The 18069-nt window shown below is 40.5% G+C and overlaps 1 protein-coding gene across 5 annotated transcripts in view; it reads left to right on the top strand.

The window, feature by feature from the left end:
* The window catches only part of PPP2R5E (protein phosphatase 2 regulatory subunit B'epsilon), a 72568-nt gene that overhangs the window by 18404 nt on the left and 36095 nt on the right, over positions 1 to 18069 (top strand). The window contains exon 1 of one of the 5 annotated variants that reach the window (XM_021403409.1): positions 3202 to 3397. The exons of 3 other annotated variants lie outside the window; for them this stretch is intronic. The gene's annotated coding sequence lies outside the window, so the exon portion shown is untranslated. Of the gene's footprint in view, positions 1 to 3201; positions 3398 to 4123; positions 4304 to 18069 lie in introns of those variants that run through there. One more of the 5 variants, XM_021403408.1, reaches the window with a different exon arrangement.

The raw sequence follows: 18069 nt of genomic DNA on the forward strand, positions 1-18069 counted from the left end.
CATGTGTCTCAGCTGTACCTCACATAGAGCCATGAAGTAATACTCACATGAACCAAGATCTCATTGACTCTGAATGGAAAATGCAGTTCTCCCTGGCCTAACAATTGCAGAAGTGATCATCTCCTGGTGTGCAAATTTCTCTGAAACCTTGGAGATTTCTGCAACGTTATCTGAGAGAAGAAATACTTTTCTCCTCTGGCGTGCAGCAAAGGCTTTATCACAGAATCTGTGTGGGGCTGTCGAGGCTGTGTGTTCTGCTTCTTACAGAAGGATTTTTCACTTCTCTTAAATGTTCTTTTTAGTTTGCTTCGTACAGTGACTGTTGTGGTTGAAAGATCTGTATGCAGTTTGATATTTTTTTTGAGTTTTCTTGCAGAATTGCTAAAGATATCCTCTCTGAAAGAATAGATAAGAAAAAAATGCACTTTTGCCCATGTTAAATATTCACTTCAGAACTTATCTGGTGGCTCCTTGCCATTTGGCAGAGGTGTTTCTTGTGCCCCCTGGAAGACTTGTGCTTTAATGCCACCCCAAATCCGGCAGTGTTCTGAGGTGATGGAAACTATTTTACTTGTAACAGCCAGATAGATAGATATCATAATTATGAACGATTGAGCATTTAGCATCTGTTATTAACCAGAATGTGCGTGTGTCATGCTTGCAGAGATAGACAAGGATGATTTGTTTCCTTGTAGGTGTGACAGAGGTGTCAGCATGACTTGTGTGTGTGGCGTGGTGAGAGCCATGCAGGGAGGTAGCAGAGGGCTCGGAGACGGGGTGCTGGGAGGAGCTAGAGATAGAGACACAAAAAATGATAGAAGAAACAGGGAAAAATGTCTTAAGCGATACATTTGGGGGAAAAAGAAACTGAATTTTTCATCAAGAGGTTGAGAAGGGTTATGGTCATAATGTGTTTTGCGGAAAAGTACTGCTCAAACCACTACCATCGGCTAACGCCAGAAATCAGGCATGCACTTTTAATAATGAGCACAACTGTGTTCTTTCAGAACCCCATAAAGTGGGGTTAGATTCTGCGTTGCATGCTTCTACACCAGGAGTCACGGCTTCTCTGAAAGCTGACTTGTAGCTGAGTGCAGTTATGGAGTGCCTCCACGGGGGCTGATGGTTGGTTTCATTTGCGCTAGGTGATGCGTTCTGGTAGCCCCTTCCAGCTCTCACAACCAACCCAGTGCACTCGTATCAGAAGCTGTGAAAATCTCTCAGAAAGGTTGTAGGGGAGTTGAGAAGCAAAGTGAGGCTTCCCCTGGTAGAATAGCTGAGTATTTCCTTGGTGGAATTGTACGTTGCTGTTTCCTCAGCTCGGTGCACTTGCGTGATGCTCTGGTGGCTGCTCGCTCCTTTTGCCGCTCAGTCTGAGACACCGGGTCGTGATGTACAGAGTGGGTGATGACTCAAAATGCGAACGAGCTTGGGGGCAGCTGGGCCTGAGTACTACACAGCACTGTGTAACCATTCAGAAAATCCGGGAAGTCTCCATCTGAGCACTGAAGTTTAATGGATGCTGAACCTTATCATTTCTCAGCGTACTTCTAAATTAGCATCTCGTGAGTAATGCAGCATAAAAATGATATCCTTGAAAGCGTTATTTTTGTTCGGTTTGAGAAAAAATAAGTATCAGGCTATGCAGACTCTTTAAGATTAGCTGCTTTTATTACAGCTAGCTAACTGGAAGTTTGCTCCAATCTTAAATGAATAGAAGCAAGTCTGATAGAATTCTTCTGTTTTTTCTTTCCAAAAATCGCAGTGTCGCCAATATTTCTCAAAAGTGCTGGGTACAGATAATGATGCGGCTCAGTGAAGTTGAGGTGCGGTCCCACATGGAGTGCTGTCACTGCACTACTTCACCTTGAACACAAAGTCCTTCCTTCTCTATCAGATTCTTTTTCAAGCAATAAAACGTTAAAATTATTTATTCTGCTTTTAATTCATTATTTTAATTTATTATTTCATTATGCTGAAAAGTAGCGTGCCATGTTACTGTTTTTGCTGAAAACCATAATTCATTTTGTTGTTTCATCAGGTCCATTTATTCTTATTAAGCAAATTTTAGCAAGCCTTGCCAGGTTGAAGTAAGAGTGTTGCTGTAGACTGAGGATAATTTGAAACTGTGATCCTGCTGAAGGTCTTCTGTTTTCTCACTTCCTTCTGTCTGCCCTGAGTGCAAGTCACTTGCATGCCCTCCCTCCTGTCTTTCTGAACTGCTAATGAGAACCCTGATACCACGCACATCTATCATATTCACTTCAACTTGTTATCCCCTTCCTTGGCTCTGCAGCTTAAGGAATACGGAGCAAAACTGCAAAGTGATATTTTGCAGAGCCATGAAGTTTGTCTGTGTGCTCTCAGTGCCTTTTGGAATCATAGTTTTACTACTCACTCTGCGGTGTAACTTGTAGTAACTTACTGTGCTGCCTTACATGTCCTTACTCTATTTTTGCCCTTCTTGGCTATTTGCCTTCCCATTTCCCAACAACTTTCCTGAAGTTAGTCAGGCAGATCATTCAAGGTAAAAGGGAATGGCTGGGCTGCCCGTGCAGACATGAGAGTGAAACCTCGGAGGTGCTGGTGGGGTGATTTAAAAAACAAACCAACTACAACCAAAACCAACAAATCTCATGGCTGTTCTTATAAGAACTCCTTAAAACCGGCCTTTTGATTTAGTCTTCTAGTGAATCTGAGGAAATGAAGCAACGTGTGCTGGAGAATCCAAAATCTGTGGGGGTTCAGAACGTGCTTAACTACGGACAGTGAATTGCTGAAAGGAAAGCTGCTTAGCATACCTTGTTGAAAAATGATTATGCTCTTGTTCTCTGAAAATAAAGGATTGTAATTTAAGGCTGCCTTTATACCAGAAGGGTTTTCTCCTGAGCTGTTGCAAGGTAGAGCTGGAAAAAGGAAGTAATTTGTGAAATGTTGAAATACAGTTCGCTGTCAAAGCAACCGAAGAATAGAATTACTCAAAATAAATAGTTGCTCTTATTTTGAAAGCGTGTCAAAGTGTAGGAGCTTTATTTATGCATAGTTGCTATTGGCTGCACAAAACCCTCACTTCTGTGGCTAATGATAGATAGGAGTACTAATAATATAATTCATGCCTTGTCATATTTTGCTGCTTAATCATCTTGTTTGGCACTCCCCCGGCCGTGTTCTGTGCGGACGTAATTCAGGAATGAAAGCTCACTTGGGCGCTAGCATTACCGTACGGCAGTCACATAGGCTGGGATTATGCAGATAATGAAAGGACTCTGACTAGCCCGTGTTTACCTCCTAAAACTTGGGTGAAGTTAGGGACAGTAAACAGGCAACGTGCTGGGAGCAGCCTCCTTGGCAGGACGATGGCCATCTCCTTGCGTCACAACTGCTTTCAGGAGCCAGGGTGGGTAAGCAGAAACCGAGAGCTCTGGCAGGCGCAGAAACATGTGTCAGCAGTGTAGCTTGAAATTTCTGCCACGCCGAAGTTCTCTCTGTGCACGTCTGTAGGGAAATGGTCTATCTTTTACGTGCTCTTGCTGCTTTCAGAAGTCGTATTTCAAGGATGTTGCTGGCATTTTGTTAGAAAATATTTGGAAGTATTTTTTTTTTGTTTTCCTTAATTTTGTGTTAATGCAAGCCACAAGTTTGCAATCTAAAAGCATTTTCCTAGATGCTAACGGTGAACATTGAATCCCAAGCAGTTCACAAAGTGTTGCTGTCTTGGTCTGATGTTTGTTTCTTTTCTAGTAGAAAGCAAATTCTTGGCTTGATACTGAAGATGGATGTAGTTGAGGGGCCCTGTAGCAGAGAAAGCAATGAGAGGATAAAAGAAAGTATCTTGAAACAAATGGGAAATAAGCTTTATTTATTCAAAACCGCTGTTCCTTCTCTTGGTTTATAAATGGCATTTCATCTTTAAGCAGTATAGGTTCTTCTGAGCTAGCTGTGATTTTTCGTGGAGTAGTTTCCACGCTCTTGTCAATGCATGAATAACAAATAATAGAGTGGGTGGGGAGGAAGTTGATTCTAATGTGACTTAAAGCATGCATGCTTCGACCTCAGTGATTGGCTGTTTGAAAAGAGTGATTTGCTGTGCTGTTTGTTTGAGCCTTGGGTTGTTTGGTGTTAATCACCATCCAGTTATGAATATAATTCTGTAGTTAGGCTTGTGAATTAGGCTGTAGGTTAGTGCTGGGCTTTTAAGCATAGCTTCAGCGAGTGCTCAAATTAAAAGGGGAGGGATGGGATTGTTCTTTGCGGTGATAGGTTAATGGCACGGAGCAGTATTCCACCTGTGGATGTGATGAAGGTAAGGTTCCTATGTTGAAGAGGACTGAAAAACTAAGAAATTGGTAATTATTGCTATGGTTTCTCGTATACTTACAAATGAATTTCCTGATATCCTGTTTGTAGTGACTGTTCACTGTGAAATCTCATACATAATCGAAGGGCATGTTCTTGTTACCGCTCGCTTTTTGTGTATTTTTTGTGGCGTAGGTTCTCCTGAATTTGGAGTAGGAAGCCTTTTTGGTTTGCTTGTAACTTGTGATGTTTTTTTTTCTTGGACTCTTATTAGCAGTTACCATTTAAAATACTCTGTGAATAGTGTGGCAAAGCAGTGGCGGCTGAGGGTATTGCTGAATAAGGTCCAGAATTCAAAAGCAAGGCATGTAAAGGGAGATGTATGTCAGTGTCTGTTATCTGGTAGCATAAGGCAAGGGCTGATCTCTGTGTTCGAGGATGTTAAGAGAGACTGTATTTGTACCGTAATTTTTACCATGCTTTCTGCTGAAGAGTGCTTTTGAAGTTGGCACTGAACACACCAGGGCTCAGACTGATTCTCCTCCAGTCAGATGCAGAGAGTTATGTGCAGAATAAGGGCAAAATTGACTTGTAAAGACAGGGTAGGATTCCAGTTTTCCAGGCTTTTACGTGAAATTTAGAAATCCGGAAGCTTTCTTATCAGTCATACGTTCTTAAATATTTCCATAGGGAATCAACACTGCATTTGTGTTTGGTGTAAGAAAGGCACTGGCATCGTTGATTATGCGTAATAAATGAGCCCTCAGTGTCAGAAGCTTAATTTTAAAATTCCAGTCCAACAAGAGGTTTGCACACCTCCTGCAGCCTGCATGTTCTACCACTCGGGCATTCAGACAACGTTAGCTGTTGAAATTCAGACATTTATTCCAGTCATCTGTTTTTGAGTGTGTGTTTGTTTGTTTGCTTGTAATTGTTCTCAAATAGTTCTAAAATTATTCTTCCTACACATTTCAATGATTTTTTTCTGCATTTGTTAAGGGGAAAAATATCTATTTATTCATTTGTTTTAGGATGCCAGAGGAAGTCAAGAAGCATAACATGAGCTGTGGTTGTTATCTTAGAGCTACCCAAAAGTAAAGGGTTAATGGCAGCTTCTCAGGTAGTCACAAGAAGAGGTGGGCTGATCACTGAAAGGGGAAAGCCAGGCAGAAGCTGTTGCTCAGAACCAGGAAGCAAAGAGGAACTGGAAAGACCTGTTGTATAAAGGCCCTGGGTTATATCTGGTGCAAGTGGAGGTATTAGAGCTGCTTAATGCCGGAAGCTGGGCGCAGAGGGCAAGGAGCTCTGCTTGAGCTCAGCTGTTCTGCCAGCAAGAGCAGGAAAGTGCTGCTGCAGGCACGCTGCTGCCATCCCTGACCTCACTCTGATACCTGAACTGCTCTCTCCTCAGCTGCTTTAGCTCCTTCCTAATGCTGAGAGGAATAAAAAAGGGAAAAAATGAAGAAGTATTACGTGATGTGCGGTTAAGTGGTGGTAGCGAGGATGTGGAGAAATGATGATAAAATGTTACATGTGAGCAGGTGGAGCGCGTTATTTTGCAATAATCTGATTTTGTTTGCCTTACAACTTCTTCAGTCAAAAGTACTGATCTATCAACTTGCATCTGTCTAGAAGCTGGTTTAATTCTCAAGTTCATGTGATTTTTTCAGGTGATCTGAGATACTGAAGGGAGGGCCGTGGGTAAATACTTGATCTGTGAGCACCCTAAGGTGGTGCTGGTGCCTCAAGGGAGGATTATCTCGTGGTGGGAAGACTGGGGCCAAAAGCAGAAAAACCTGCTGTTTTCCTCCTCATTACACAAGCAGCTTTTTTTCATGTCTTCTGCCTTGGTGTGTATCCTTATCTCACTGGAGAACAAGGAAACCTGTGTGTCCAGCTGTTCTCCAGGTAGGGCGGTGTGCAGGAAGAGACAATAAACTGGGACTTCTTTACAACTTATCCGAGTGAGGACAAAGCGCTCTGGAGATCTGGTCCATCTCTGGTAGGCAGGTCCTGCTGAGTGCAGGCAGTGACCTTGAAATGACAGAAAAGCCCCATGGGCATGGGGGACGAGCCAGCAGGGAGGTGTGCTGGGTGGATGCGTACCATGTGAAGGCAGCGGTCTCCTCTCCAGGGCTGAGGGTGCTTGGGCCAACTGGAGCTGGGTACCCTGAACCTCCAGGTTAACGGCGGCAGAGTGCAGGGGAAGGACTGCAGTCTGATGCACGCGTTAGTTCTTTTTGGCTGTGTCAAATTCAAAAGCACATCCCTTTCGCCTTCATTTCAAGTAGAAGGAAGTTCCTTTCTCATAGGTCTAACAAAACAAACCATCACAGAAACATGCAGTTTCTCATTTGCAAAATAAATGATTTCAAGTTCTCTTGGGTCCGCATGGAAAAAGTATTCCACTGTTTTACCGGATGCTGTGTTCTCCAAAACATCCCATTTTTTAAATGGCTTTTTCTTAATGATCCACAGCTGAAGGCCCTTCCCTGTACTCTTGGCAGCCTATGCAGTCTTTATGGGGTGGAACAGGATCTTTCTTTCGTCCTCGGAAAGAGTATTAATCCTGCCCGTATTTAAGTGAATCCAGGATTACTAATCTGTTGAAAAGCTCTGCTTTTAGTTTGTACAGATGATGTTCAGGACGTCTGATAGTTGTATTCATGTTATCAAAAACGTGCTATATGTTTGTCTGTGGTATCCTCAGAGTTTCCGGAAGAGATTTGTTACAGCACTATTAAATTATTGCGGTCCTCATTAGTAAAAATGAATCAAGTTCTCTTAATAAAATGCTGATTTTCTCATTTACGTTCTCTATTTCTGAAGTAATGACTTTTAAATACTCAGCATTGGAATTTTTTCCTTTCTAGTGGAATAATGAAGTGTCATAGTGATTGTAAAGTAATTTAGTATGAATTTAGAGCATTTAGCTATTTACTTTTCCCACTGTTTTCCTATTAAAACCTGCCTAACTAGTCTGTCTGATGATCTTTTCTTCCTCTTTGTGCCATCTTGGTTGATAACCATTCAGAAGCAGAGTTACTGGGAGGAAATTCCAACATGTTTTAAGGTAACTTTTCATTAGCAGGATAAATGAGAAGCAGACAGGGCTCCCTGGGTATTCTGAAATGTGCTGGGTAGCTGGGAATCCAGCTGTATAGAAAAACACCTGTTTCAGAACTTATTGTTCGTGTGCATGTATTTTCATCATTTATTTCACTCTTTAAAAGTCTGACTTTGAATAGGCTTTTTGTCATTTCTTTTGGAGACTGCTGAATAAGCAGAAAGCAGTGATAAATGCTGCAGCTATCACCTGTTTTGTGTGGTGCTTTCTTACCGGAGTCGGAGCTTTAAATATATTACATTCTCATGCAAGAATGTCATTACTTTAAAAAGTGTTCGAGAAAAGTTGCTATAGCGTCTTATAGCCTGAACTCTGGTTAATTTGTATTTAACTCTGGGCTTTGTCTTGCACGAGAACAAATTTACTGGAAGTTTCCTCATTTGAATACGTTAAGTATGAGGCATACACATTCCTCAATGCAGCAGCTGATAAAGAGTTACTCAGCTAGGTTACTTTTCCAGTTGTGACTCAGGGGCCAATTAGCAGCGTCCGGAATGAGACGGCAGCACCTAGGTAAAAATAGATGGCATTTGGAGAAGCTGGGGGCTGTTTTGGAGAAGATCATCAGCTGCAGACTAAGAGAAGTGAGACAAAGAGGCGAGCTTCAGGAAGGAGTATTACAGATATGAGTGTGGAAGAACTCCATCAGCGGGCAGAGGTAAGGCAGGGAGTAGAACAGGGTAGGATCCCTAAACTGAAGGGCCTCTGCTGCAGGAAGAACGCCTGAGCTGGGTTCTTCGCTCCCCTCTGATAGGAGGGATAATATGATACAAGCGGTAACATCCTCGAAACGACAAGAACCAGAGGAGTGGGTGTAAAGCTCACTGGATTTTTAGGCCCTCTATTAAGAATTGATACTTAGTGCACTATCAGAGGAAGGAGTAATGCCCATGAAAGTGCTGCTTCTGTAGGTTTACTTGAAAGTGATTAGCTGCTACACTGAGACCAAATAATGGAGTAACATGCCAAGCATGGGGTGGTGAGCCTAATGGCATGAGGTTATATTTTGCTTTCCAGCTTTTACAGTTATAGCTTTGTCCTATGACAGTAGCAGGTTCAGTGGTCTTCGTGTCGTTCCTGAAGGATGCTGAAGCTACGCTACTCTACTCTACTCTACTCTACTCTACTCTACTCTACTCTACTCTACTCTACTCTACTCTACTCTACTCTACTGCTCTGTTGTTCTTCGTTGACCTATGCTGACTTAGCTACTGGGTTAGGAAAGAGCCATCTGCGTGTGCTCAGTTGTACAGTGTGAATGTAATGTAGAGAATGTAGAATGCTGTCTGCCTTATTAGATAAACTTCAGTCCAATGGAATTACTGAAAAAGCTTGTTTTTATTATAAATGATGTGCTCTCCTTGTCATTTAATAATGTGTTAGTAAACTTGATATTTCATGACAAATAAAAAGGCAAAAAAGGATGTACTTCAAGTCTTGTTTTGTAACATCTAGCTAAAAGTACTTTATAAAAAGTAGGCAAAGAATGTGTGTAAGTTGAGAGTTCTGGATAGTAATGAACCTGCTACTCCAAAAATGTATGGGCAAGGTAGAGAACGTATTACCTCTGTATTCATGTATTCAGAAAAAAGGCATGTTTGCTGTACTGTGTGTGCTTTCTTGATCAGTGCTTTTTACTTGCAAAAACTCTGTAAAAATGTATTTCAAAAATGTTACTAATTCATCAATAGTGTATCGATGAATTCAGAAGTGGATAACTTCACTCATGAAGAGGTACTTTTAGGTTACCCTAAGTATGTATAAACTGGCAAAGTGCACGCTTTTCCTGTTGAGCTTTTCTCCATCATTTTTTAATGGAATATGTAACTGATGAGATTGCTCTTCCTTTACTTGATTAGTAAGCAGTGAACTTTCTGCCAGTTACAGCAAAGGTGAAATGGCAGTTCTGCTGAACTGATGTAACATTCATATTGACTTCAGTTTGGACAGGATGCCACAAGGAGATCAAGTTTACAATCACAGTGTGTCTGAGGAAAAATAATGTTGATAAGCTAATTTCCAGCTTATCTTCAGTGTAGAAGGACCTTAACTAATGAGTAGTTTGGGAAGAGTTAGAGAGAGGGTACCAGTTGACAATGGAGAGTAATGTTTGGTAACCATGGGGGAGAGATTTCAGTTAAGTGCATTTAATGCCTAAACAGTTATGCCTTGTTACTATTTGTAATGGTCTAAACTGAAAAAGTTCTGCAGAGTTGACTCTTAATGCTCAGCAGAGTGATTCCCTTAGCTGTATTGGTTACATGACATAGCCTTGTCCATGTAGTTTTCACTTTGCTCGAGCTTGTTTATGTATCTTAATAACTTAATACAAAATGAAGTATTTGATCGACTAGAGATATTTTTATGGCTAGTGTACTGTTGTAGACTGATGGGCGTAATGCAGAGGTGCTGAATAATTTCGGGTGGAATTCACTTCAGGTGCCAAGGCCCAGTGATCATCAAAAATAATTGTCTGTGCAGTAGCAGATAGCATTTCTGAGGGACGAGAAATACCGTGACTGATACATATGCATGCAAGTAAATATCTTCCACCCAAAGTAAACAGCATTTTGTTATCTAGCATTTTCAGAAGAGGTCAGAGGTAGGGATGATATGGAGAAAACTTGCATGAATGTGATGGTAATGCACGGCTTTGATAAGGTTTGTTCTTTAGACAATTACAAATATTCAGAATTGAGATTTTTGCTTTCTAGAACTTTGTGATAGGGAGATAACACGTGTACTCCTTTTAGTATTCAAGGAACAAAAATGTTATAATTTAAAAGACAGAAAAATGTCCTAATATTCTTTTCAGATTTCTAAGTTTTTGGTGAAACTCACCGTTTAGGTGTAACACAGCACTTAACTCAGAGTGGGAATGGTAATTACCAGTAAATGAATCTCTCACATGTGGGAAGATTATATTTTTGAAGGGATAGCTGGTATTACACACAGAAATACATAATGATAATACCAATGATGTAAAATATCCAGCACAACGTGGTCTAGCTCCGTAGGTTATTTGGAAATATAATTTACTTGTCATTCATTCTCCCTCTATTATTTAATTATTCCAGATCCTGAATAATCTGAAGAGGGTGCTGTAGAAAAGTTGAGTATGGGGATATGTTTCTGTACACTAGCGTATGTGGGGCAGCCCTACAGGAATTACAGAAGCAGGATAAAATAAAGCAGATTTCTTTCTTTTTTTTTTGTTATTGCGACTGGTCTGCTAGACTTGGCAATATGAGAAGGGGCATTCCCTTAGCTCTGCAGCTTGACAGATTTGAGTTACTGTCATAAGATATTCAGTAACACGGTCTGAGCCTTGCAGGTGTCCGTGTCTGAAGAGTAGCTGGTTCAGTCTAAACACTGGAAAGCCTTATGCAAGGAAAATATCTTGAAAAGGAATGATGTGGTAACCTCCTTTCTTGACAAGTAGGCCGTGCGGATTGCTTGTGTATGAAAAGTCTTCAGGTAGCGTTTTTGAGTAATGCTTTCTGGTTTCGTGGTTGGCAAGGAGATCAGGACATGCCTTCAGGTTTTCCTGTGCTTTGTTGCAGCTCAGACGGGATGTAACGAGGCTGTGTTTTCAGTGCTAAGGAAGTGCAGACGAGCAGTGGGCTCTGTGGCTGGCTTTCCTGTGGGGACACGCTGTCACAGGCGCATCTCCCCCTCTGCAGCTGTCTTGTGCTTTTGGTGTAGTGCTGGATACAGCTGGCGGTGTTGGTTCTGATCTCAGAGAACCTAAAAATTAAGCCTGTAGAGGCTAAAACTGGTGTTTGAAAGACAAAAATGAATAATGAAGGCCTAACATGATGATTTTGCTCTTCCGTTGTTCTGGAGCTTCAGCAAGAAAGAGGGAACCTGTGTAAGAAGTTGAGCTTTCAGGAGGGGCCTTTTGGATACTGTAGAATGAATTCTTAGCTGTTTCCGGATCTTCCATCATGACTTTGAAGGCTGCTTATTGAATCTGATCATTTTCTTACACAAGCATACACAGACATCTTACGCATGTGCAGTTCCATAAAATTCCTCTTCCATTACACGTATTGCTCCCTCTACGGAGAGAATGAGAACACAAACACATGATGGACAGTCTGATGGCATAGCACATTACTGGAAAATACTGTGAGACTTGTGCTACATTAGTGCTGAGTGGAATATGCTCTTGGCTAAATTGATGCTTCCAACTTAGAAGACAGTGGAAGTTACGTTTTCAGGGTACAAGTAAACTTTCCTAAGTGTGTAAGTTGAGTAATATAATACTATATTTTATATGTATGTGTATTATTTAACTTAATAAATGCAAACATTTTTAAATACAAGCCTGAGTTCTTGTACAGTGGGTTGAATGTAGAGGATAGCTCTCAATCACTTTTTTTGATGGAGAATGAAGTGCTCCTGTGACTTCAGGTATAATTTACTGGGTCATTATCAAGCAGCCCATTTGGGTGAAAGTTATGTTTTGAGTTTCCTCTGCTTGTGGTTCAATGTTCTGTTTGTTTTTAAAGCATCTAGATGTTTCGGAACAAATTTTATAGAGAAACTCTACGGTTTGAGCCAAATGAGTATTGCGCGTTTTTATTTGAATCCAGAGCAGTTTCAGAGCAATTAGGAAGCCAGGTATAATTTTTGCACTCAAAAGACACATAAAATGGAATAGCATGTACAGCTATGTAGCTTTATCGTGATTGCAATATGTACTTAATGTACCAAACAAATTCCCATGCACATCCTAGGTTGTCTTGTGACCACACTTAGAGTGGAAGTTAAGATTGCTGTGACTTGTTTTATATTCAGTGACCATTATAGTGCAAAAGCTGCTCAAGTCATGTAGAAAAAAATTGTGATCTGATAAGAATCTTATCAAAAGAAGACAGTAATCCTCTTAAGGATTCTGCTGTCTTAGATCAGCAGGCCATCATGGGGTTTTTTGCACAGGTGTTCCTAAATAGCCTGGGACTTGTGAACAGTTTTCTGTATTTTTTATTTTATTTTTTTGCTGTCCAAGGATCCTAGAGATGTTGAGCTGCTGGTGAGAAAATTCTAGTCCTGCCATTTTTTGATATTCGTTCTTCATTTAAGATGCAAAAAAAAATCTAGAAAGTTGCAGCTGCAGCATTGACCATCACTTTCCCCTAAAATTAAAAAAGTACTAGGTGAGAGTGAGGCAGTTATAGCATGGCAAAATGGAAACAGTTAGCCAAGACTTGTGTCTGGATTGCCCTTTGGAGTACCAGTGCTCTGCTAAAAACTCTAGGAAGGGGCGGAGGATGACAGTGGTCCTAGAGACTAGTTGGGCAATTAGAAATAAACACTTGGAAACAGCCTGAAGAACTCCTAACTGAGTTTGAAGGAAAAGAATACGGCAGAAGCAGGGTGACCCAGTGGAGCGTGCAGTTACTGTTGTGTAGCTTTGCTCTACCATTGTAATTTGAGAAACCACTTGGAAAATGAGTTTTGTGTTTGTTTACACTGTGCTCCTGTCTCAGGTATTTGTTTTACCATTGAGGGTAGAGGAGCTGAGTAATTAGAAAGCATTTTGTTGCTAAGTTCAGCTTATTTTGTACTTGCTATACCTGTAGCTTTTGCTGTTCAAACATATTGAGTTTAAACTACATATTTGAACAGAGGTGTGCTGCTCTGCTTAGTTTAAACTGCAGCTCTCTGAGTAGCAGCTGGAAGAACATACCTGGATGAATTAACAGACTGGTGCCTAAAGTGGAAAAAAATATATATATATCCTGTAGATGGACATACTCTAATTTTTACGTAAATGTAGAAAATAGAAGTTGAAGAGTGTATGGTTTTTGTCTGTTTTTAAGAATATTTTAAAATCCATCCCATGTTTTTTTTCTGTTTCCTTTGGAGAAGATTTAGAAGTGAAGCAGCAATGTCTGTCTTAGTTGCGTAAGGCTGGGCAGGAGGTGTGTGGCAGACAAGTCCCAGCAATTTCTTTAATACCTCAGTTTGATATTGTCACATGGCAGGACAGCCATGGAGAGCTGCTCTCTCTGGTAATAGTTCAGCAGACCCAGCAGCTTTGACTCTTCTAAATGAAGGTTAGCTTCTACTTGGAAAGTGCAGTTCAGTAATAATCTACTTAACACAACTAGCATGAACTTTCTGAGCCAGTGTAAAAGAAACTTGAGTCAGCTCAGGAAAATTGGCCTCAATAATTCTTGGTGTTTCAGCAAAATATTTTTGTCTTATTTGGGGATTTTATGCCACGTATTCAATGTAGGAAATTGAAAGAACGTGTGTTTTTTGCCAGCCCTTTTCACCCCCGTTAAAAATAAATAAATAAAATCATTGGTTTTGAAATTCCATTTAAAAATAGGGAGAGACAGAAAGCAGTCCACAAATCCTGTGGTCAGCTTGGGGCTTAAAAAGAAGTGTTCATTTCATGTCGCGGTGAACTCAATGTAAATAGTGTAATGAGATTATTAAAGATGTCGCACGGTGTCAGGAACCTGGAGGTATGCAGTTGCTTAATCAAATCCAGCCCCTAACCACTAATTCATTCATTGTGTTTTGCTTAAATACGTAGAGCTCCTGCTTTCCTTTTGGAATATTCTGCTCCGTTAATTGCATTACCTCACACAACCTCTTCTCTCTGTCTTTTCCAAGGCTACAGCTCATATGCTACCTCATTTCTTTTCCCTCTTGGTCTTTTAGTACTTTGTTCTTGCTCTGCTGCCTTTGGAGAGAGGCCTTTTCTTGCTCCCTCCCTTTCTCTTAATACCTGCAGTTGCTTTGCTGTTCTTCTGTCTCTTCTGAAATTTTTTGGTAGACTTACCCACTTCCTCTTCCACCATCAGTTTTTCTATAGAATTTGTGTCACTTGAATCCTTTTCTGTAGTTTCTCTCCTGTCTTCTTTGACCAGGATTGGTTTTGGCTCAAATGTAGTTGTAGGCATACTCGGACTGTCTTGGATTACTCTGCTAGTCCAAACTTCCCATTCATTGCCGAACTAATGAGAAGGTGTTGAAACGTGTTGTCAGCTTGCTTAAGGAAGAAGGCATTGCTACTTAATTACGAAGAGGCATGGTTCCTGCTGCAGGGCGATTATTAGTAACAGTGTGAAGGTTATTACATGCTGAATCTCTTGTGAGTTGCTGTATTTCTGTGGGACCTAGAACAGCAGTTGGTGTACCCGAATACCCTGATAAGGTCGTTTTCCATTAGGTGCTCATGTATTCTGAATTCTGTCCACCAAATATTTCCTCGATTACATGTTATTATCTGGAATGTTTCATATAACTCTACTTTATAATGGTTTCATCATGTTAATTTAGTGATGCGTAAAAGTACCCAAGCTTGTAATACCTAGAGCACTTTGGAAGCTCTCTGCTTGCTTTAGAGCTGTATGTCATCAGCGCTCATGTGCATCAATGCCAGCCTTTTGCAACAAGTACAGATGTAGTAGTATTTGGTACTGCTTTGTCAGTAGCTTTGACAACTGAGCTTATAGTGGTGGCTTGCTTCTGAGTTGAAGGATTTTCACAGCACAGCCAGCACTGGCATCATGAGTGGTGGGAGGAACACGTGCTGGTCGTAGACTGACAGCACAGCTTAAAGGCATCTTTTCGTCCAGTCCTGGGCTACCATGGCTCTGGACTGTGCTGCATTGGTGGATGTGAAGAGGCTTGAATTGCAGCATGCACCATGCTCGTTGTGGAAGCACTTAAAAAGTTTAATGGAAGTTCCATAAATACCTTTTATTGAAATTCTTTTTATTGTCATCTTGATTTTAGTCCATGGTCCTGTAATGAAAGAAAAAGCAACCTTTCATCTGTGTAGTCTGTTAAGGGGCTGAAGTTCATAATATTTAAATACTTGAGGCTGAATATTGATTAATATTTTTAAAAGTGTGTATCAAATTTTGGCAGTGTATGTGACTCAGAGTGCATCTATAAGAATTATCTCCTGGAGCTTTTAATGCTATCCCATGCACATGCAAGGCACTCGCATCAAATGCTACCTGTAGATCGACACTGCTTTCAGACTGCTTGTCTTACTGCTTGTAAATGTTGAAAACCTCAGTAAGATGATCAGTGACTATCAGCGTGCAATAGAAGGATTCACGGTATCCAAGATTTGTGGAAAACTACTGAGGAGATTCCCACCTAGTGAGACCTTGTTCACTTTGATCAGGGAGAACTTCATGGTCAGAGGAATGAATCTCAATTTTGCTGTTGATGATGTGAAGAGACAGCAATTATGAAACAAGGTGATGGGGCATATTCCTTGTTACGCTTCTGATTGTGCTTTTCTTCTTGTGTCTTCACTCATGGAAGTCGCCTTGAGCTTGTCACACTGCCTTTATTGCAGTGTGCATAACGTTGGTACTGGTTAGACTTTCTGTATTTGGAACACAGTGCCCAGCTGCTGCCCTGCCTGTGTAATTATTAAGTATAGAGAATGGACTGGGGAAACAGCTTTGAAAAAAAGCCACTATTATAAATGAATTATTGCTGACTTCACAAAGCATTCGTAATATTGTCAGCCAGTCGTGAAAATCAAATGAATGTAATCAGCAGAGTGATTACTTTTCTTAAGAAGTGTGTGTAAGAAGGAAAACATTTGTACTGCTTGGCTTTTTTAAGACCAGGATTCCACTGTGAAAAGTGGCATATAGAAATGTGGTCAGTGAATGCCAGGTGTATGTATGACAGGACCTTCAGTTAGCTAGAGGTTTGGGCTTGATTTTCGCTAGACCTGCTCTTGAAGTGAGCTCTTCAAAGGAGACCAGAGGGCTTCTAAGTTCGACTTAGCAAGTTTTATTTGTATGAAAATGAGAAAGTGTACTTGTTCTAGAATAGAAACTTCATAGTGACCAGAGGTATGTGTTACCAACAGTAATCCACCAGGAGTGGGAGTTACACCTAGAGCATTTTGATATATGTGTATTTTTAAATGAATAAATGTTCTGATAATACATACGTGGGTGCAGGGTAGCATTTATGGACATACTGTGTTTTTACTTTTTATATGTAATCTGCAGCATTTATCTTGTTTAATTCTACGCCCTCATATCTGACTTTTCCTTATAGCTGCAGTGCTTGCTTATTAATTCCCCACCTTGTTGTCCTCACTTTTGATTCGCGGCATTATACCATTCATTGCAAAAATACAGCCTGAGGTGGAGCAGGGAGATGGTCCAGGTGTTCACTATCTCTCTCTTCTCCATTTTTCACTAGCACTGTGATGAGTATGTTCAGTACCACAGCTCAGTTCTCTGGATGCAGTTTTGCGAGTCAGATGCATCATGTTACTGATTGAAAAATCATAGAAAAGTTACTTATAGATAATATTTATTAAAATATGAATGTAATATGAACATTTTTCTTTTATGTATGTTTCTGTTAGAAGGTAGCAGTGAAATGATGCTTCCAGGTTTTTCTTTCTTCGTTTGGTAAAGAAATCAGAAGGCAGAGACCACAGAGGTGATTGAGGAGAAGGGAAGGGCTGGTTGGATTAGGATTATTTTGGAAAAAGGCTATTAAGAGAGAAACTGAATTGCTCTCATCACTTAGAACTGGTATTGGAGTTGTTGTAGTAACTATTGTTGGTCCACGTCTGAAAAATGTATGGTTCTTCTTGTCAGTTTTTCTGATCACTTTAGAAAACATTTCATTTTGATAAAGGTTCCGATTTTATGATTTTATCTTTTTTATTGCTCAGATTTATTATTAGTTGCTGTCATTTGAGCCAGTTTCCTTTGAATCTGTGAATGTTCAGTGTCCTTCACAAGCTCTGTGTTATGCTTAAATGTCTAAAGAGAAAACTGACAAGCTTTTCAGCATGAAAATTAACTTGTAGGAAAGCGTTTTTTTCTGAAAATGAGGTCAGTTCTTGTGATCAACCAGACAGAAATATATCTGTCTTTAAATTTTCTTTTTAATAAACGTATACTCTCCTGTGCATTGAATATAAATCGTGTGTACCACTCAGTCATGTCATTTTGATCTTATTTTATACGTAGAAGCATTGTAGATCCTTACACAGGTTTATTACTGAAGTTGCTCAACTTTCTGTTCATTCAAGTAAAAGTGGTTACAATGCTAAGGTTGAAGTCTACTAAATTTCAGTATGTGAGTGCTGCTTGCTAGCACAGGAGTAAATTGTTGCAAAATGCGTTGAAACCTCACAATATCTGCCTGCTGCGAACTAAGGAAGAGGTTTGCTGTTTTACATCAGCTAATTGTGAACATCTGTAATAAGCTGCGCGCTTCAAGTTGTTGCATTAAGGAGCTGAGCTCTGCTGTGGGGCTGGATAGCTCCCGTACCGGAGTACGGGGAACAGGGATGTGAGGGTGGCAGCAATCTTTCCGTGAGGTTTGTACATCTGTCAGAGAGGCATTAGGAGATTAGGGAAAACACCAAAAAATCCTTCTGAAACAGAAAGAACCCAAACCAGCTGATGATGTAGTCGCAGAGGGAGGATTGTGAACGTCGAATACTGATTTTATTGATATCTGCTCGGAGATTTACTGGTTCCAAGTAGAAAAACCTAGGCATTGGGTGTTACCTATGACCAGAACATGATACTTCTTGCAATTTTATTTTGCGCTGTGAACGCCAGTTTGTTTCATAAAGAAAAGCAGCTGTGCCCAGAACAAGTTTGGGGTTTTCCTTT

Source organism: Numida meleagris, chromosome 6, assembly GCF_002078875.1.
Source record: "Numida meleagris isolate 19003 breed g44 Domestic line chromosome 6, NumMel1.0, whole genome shotgun sequence".
Lineage (NCBI taxonomy): Eukaryota > Metazoa > Chordata > Aves > Galliformes > Numididae > Numida > Numida meleagris.